This window comes from Triticum aestivum, unplaced genomic scaffold (assembly GCF_018294505.1).
Source record: "Triticum aestivum cultivar Chinese Spring unplaced genomic scaffold, IWGSC CS RefSeq v2.1 scaffold116194, whole genome shotgun sequence".
Taxonomy (NCBI): Eukaryota; Viridiplantae; Streptophyta; class Magnoliopsida; order Poales; family Poaceae; genus Triticum; species Triticum aestivum.
In genome coordinates this window covers 11,937-15,396 of record NW_025228259.1, presented here as the reverse complement: position 1 = coordinate 15,396, position 3,460 = coordinate 11,937, and the positions used below count along the sequence as shown (strand labels likewise).

At 51.2% G+C, this 3,460-nt stretch overlaps 8 non-coding genes across 8 annotated transcripts; all 8 read right to left on the bottom strand.

The window, feature by feature from the left end:
• Positions 1-120: 120 nt before the first annotated feature.
• LOC123173720 (5S ribosomal RNA) lies at positions 121-239 on the bottom strand. The gene has a single exon (XR_006486460.1). It is a non-coding gene; the product is annotated as a 5S ribosomal RNA (ribosomal RNA).
• Positions 240-537: 298 nt separating this feature from the next.
• Positions 538-656, bottom strand: LOC123173829 (5S ribosomal RNA). The gene has a single exon (XR_006486559.1). It is a non-coding gene; the product is annotated as a 5S ribosomal RNA (ribosomal RNA).
• Positions 657-954: 298 nt separating this feature from the next.
• On the bottom strand, positions 955-1,073 carry LOC123173771 (5S ribosomal RNA). Its single transcript, XR_006486508.1, has one exon. It is a non-coding gene; the product is annotated as a 5S ribosomal RNA (ribosomal RNA).
• Positions 1,074-1,370: 297 nt separating this feature from the next.
• On the bottom strand, positions 1,371-1,488 carry LOC123173843 (5S ribosomal RNA). The gene has a single exon (XR_006486572.1). It is a non-coding gene; the product is annotated as a 5S ribosomal RNA (ribosomal RNA).
• Positions 1,489-1,785: 297 nt separating this feature from the next.
• LOC123173716 (5S ribosomal RNA) lies at positions 1,786-1,904 on the bottom strand. The gene has a single exon (XR_006486456.1). It is a non-coding gene; the product is annotated as a 5S ribosomal RNA (ribosomal RNA).
• Positions 1,905-2,201: 297 nt separating this feature from the next.
• On the bottom strand, positions 2,202-2,320 carry LOC123173751 (5S ribosomal RNA). The gene has a single exon (XR_006486490.1). It is a non-coding gene; the product is annotated as a 5S ribosomal RNA (ribosomal RNA).
• A 297-nt stretch (positions 2,321-2,617) lies between these two features.
• LOC123173739 (5S ribosomal RNA) lies at positions 2,618-2,736 on the bottom strand. Its single transcript, XR_006486479.1, has one exon. It is a non-coding gene; the product is annotated as a 5S ribosomal RNA (ribosomal RNA).
• A 297-nt stretch (positions 2,737-3,033) lies between these two features.
• On the bottom strand, positions 3,034-3,152 carry LOC123173783 (5S ribosomal RNA). The gene has a single exon (XR_006486519.1). It is a non-coding gene; the product is annotated as a 5S ribosomal RNA (ribosomal RNA).
• Between the last annotated feature and the right edge of the window lie 308 nt (positions 3,153-3,460).

The following is a 3,460-nucleotide window of genomic DNA, read 5'->3' as shown; positions in this document are numbered from 1 at the left end:
CCCGTGAATCGTGAGCACCCAGCTATGACTTACCGCACTCGTGCAAAATAATAAAACACGGTAAATATATTACTTACACGTGCGTTTTGTTTTGCAAGCGGCGCGAAAAAAATTAAAAAGGGAATGCAACACGAGGACTTACCAGGAGGTCACCCATCCTAGTACTACTCTCGCCCAAGCACGCTTAACTTCGGAGTTCTGATGGGATCCGGTGCTTTAGTGCTGGTATGATCGCATCCGACATGTTACCCCGGTCTTCGTCCCTTATCCTTGCCCCTCCCAGCTCCACTACAAAGACGATTGTACATTGCTTTGGCCGCTCCCTTTCAACTACGGAGACGAGTTTAACGCGGTTTCCACCCCTCCCTCTCAACCACACCAGTGCACGCTTGCCGCGCCACAACGCCGACGCTGGACCCGTGAATCGTGAAGCACCCAGCTATGACTTACCGCACTCATGCAAAATAATAAAACACGGTAAATATATTACTTACACGTGTGTTTTGTTTTGCAAGCGGCGCGAAAAAAATTAAAAAGGGAATGCAACACGAGGACTTCCCAGGAGGTCACCCATTCTAGTACTACTCTCGCCCAAGCACGCTTAACTTCGGAGTTCTGATGGGATCCGGTGCTTTAGTGCTGGTATGATCGCATCCGACATGTTACCCCGGTCTTCGTCCCTTATCCTTGCCCCTCCCAGCTCCACTACAAAGACGATTGTACATTGCTTTGGCCGCTCCCTTTCAACTACGGAGACGAGTTTAACGCGGTTTCCACCCCTCCCTCTCAACCGCACCAGTGCACGCTTGCCGCGCCACAACGCCGACGCTGGACCCGTGAATCGTGAAGCACCCAGCTATGACTTACCGCACTCGTGCAAAATAATAAAACAAGGTAAATATATTACTTACACGTGTGTTTTGTTTTGCAAGCGGCGCGAAAAAAATTAAAAAGGGAATGCAACACGAGGACTTCCCAGGAGGTCACCCATTCTAGTACTACTCTCGCCCAAGCACGCTTAACTTTGGAGTTTTGATGGGATCCGGTGCTTTAGTGCTGGTATGATCGCATCCGACATGTTACCCCGGTCTTCGTCCCTTATCCTTGCCCCTCCCAGCTCCACTACAAAGACGATTGTACATTGCTTTGGCCGCTCCCTCTCAACTACGGAGACGAGTTTAACGCGGTTTCCACCCCTCCCTCTCAACCGCACCAGTGCACGCTTGCCGCGCCACAACGCCGACGCTGGACCCGTGAATCGTGAGCACCCAGCTATGACTTACCGCACTCATGCAAAATAATAAAACACGGTAAATATATTACTTACACGTGCGTTTTGTTTTGCAAGCGGCGCGAAAAAAATTAAAAAGGGAATGCAACACGAGGACTCCCAGGAGGTCACCCATCCTAGTACTACTCTCGCCCAAGCACGCTTAACTTCGGAGTTCTGATGGGATCCGGTGCTTTAGTGCTGGTATGATCGCATCCGACATGTTACCCCGGTCTTCGTCCCTTATCCTTGCCCCTTCCAGCTCCACTACAAAGACGATTGTACATTGCTTTGGCCGCTCCCTCTCAACTACGGAGACGAGTTTAACGCGGTTTCCACCCCTCCCTCTCAACCGCACCAGTGCACGCTTGCCGCGCCACAACGCCGACGCTGGACCCGTGAATCGTGAGCACCCAGCTATGACCTACCGCACTCGTGCAAAATAATAAAACACGGTAAATATATTACTTACACGTGCGTTTTGTTTTGCAAGCGGCGCGAAAAAAATTAAAAAGGGAATGCAACACGAGGACTTCCCAGGAGGTCACCCATCCTAGTACTACTCTCGCCCAAGCACGCTTTACTTCGGAGTTCTGATGGGATCCGGTGCTTTAGTGCTGGTATGATCGCATCTGACATGTTACCCCGGTCTTCGTCCCTTATCCTTGCCCCTCCCAGCTCCACTACAAAGACGATTGTACATTGCTTTGGCCGCTCCCTCTCAACTACGGAGACGAGTTTAACGCGGTTTCCACCCCTCCCTCTCAACCGCACCAGTGCACGCTTGCCGCGCCACAACGCCGACGCTGGACCCGTGAATCGTGAGCACCCAGCTATGACTTACCGCACTCGTGCAAAATAATAAAACACGGTAAATATATTACTTACACGTGCGTTTTGTTTTGCAAGCGGCGCGAAAAAAATTAAAAAGGGAATGCAACACGAGGACTTCCCAGGAGGTCACCCTTCCTAGTACTACTCTCGCCCAAGCACGCTTAACTTCGGAGTTCTGATGGGATCCGGTGCTTTAGTGCTGGTATAATCGCATCTGACATGTTACCCCGGTCTTCGTCCCTTATCCTTGCCCCTCCCAGCTCCACTACAAAGACGATTGTACATTGCTTTGGCCGCTCCCTCTCAACTACGGAGACGAGTTTAACGCGGTTTCCACCCCTCCCTCTCAACCGCACCAGTGCACGCTTGCCGCGCCACAACGCCGACGCTGGACCCGTGAATCGTGAGCACCCAGCTATGACTTACCGCACTCGTGCAAAATAATAAAACACGGTAAATATATTACTTACACGTGCGTTTTGTTTTGCAAGCGGCGCGAAAAAAATTAAAAAGGGAATGCAACACGAGGACTTCCGAGGAGGTCACCCATCCTAGTACTACTCTCGCCCAAGCACGCTTAACTTCGGAGTTCTGATGGGATCCGATGCTTTAGTGCTGGTATGATCGCATCCGACATGTTACCCCGGTCTTCGTCCCTTATCCTTGCCCCTCCTAGCTCCACTACAAAGACGATTGTACATTGCTTTGGCCGCTCCCTCTCAACTACGGAGACGAGTTTAACGCGGTTTCCACCCCTCCCTCTCAACCGCACCAGTGCACGCTTGCCGCGCCACAACGCCGACGCTGGACCCGTGAATCGTGAGCACCCAGCTATGACTTACCGCACTCGTGCAAAATAATAAAACACGGTAAATATATTACTTACACGTCCGTTTTGTTTTGCAAGCGGCGCGAAAAAAATTAAAAAGGGAATGCAACACGAGGACTTCCCAAGAGGTCACCCATCCTATTACTACTCTCGCCGAAGCACGCTTAACTTCGGAGTTCTGATGGGATCCGGTGCTTTAGTGCTGGTATGATCGCATCCGACATGTTACCCCGGTCTTCGTCCCTTATCCTTGCCCCTCCCAGCTCCACTACAAAGACGATTGTACATTGCTTTGGCCGCTCCCTCTCAACTACGGAGACGAGTTTAACGCGGTTTCCACCCCTCCCTCTCAACCGCACCAGTGCACGCTTGCCGCGCCACAACGCCGACGCTGGACCCGTGAATCGTGAGCACCCAGCTATGACTTACCGCACTCGTGCAAAATAATAAAACACGGTAAATATATTACTTACACGTGCGTTTTGTTTTGCAAGCGGCGCGAAAAAAATTAAAAAGGGAATGCAACA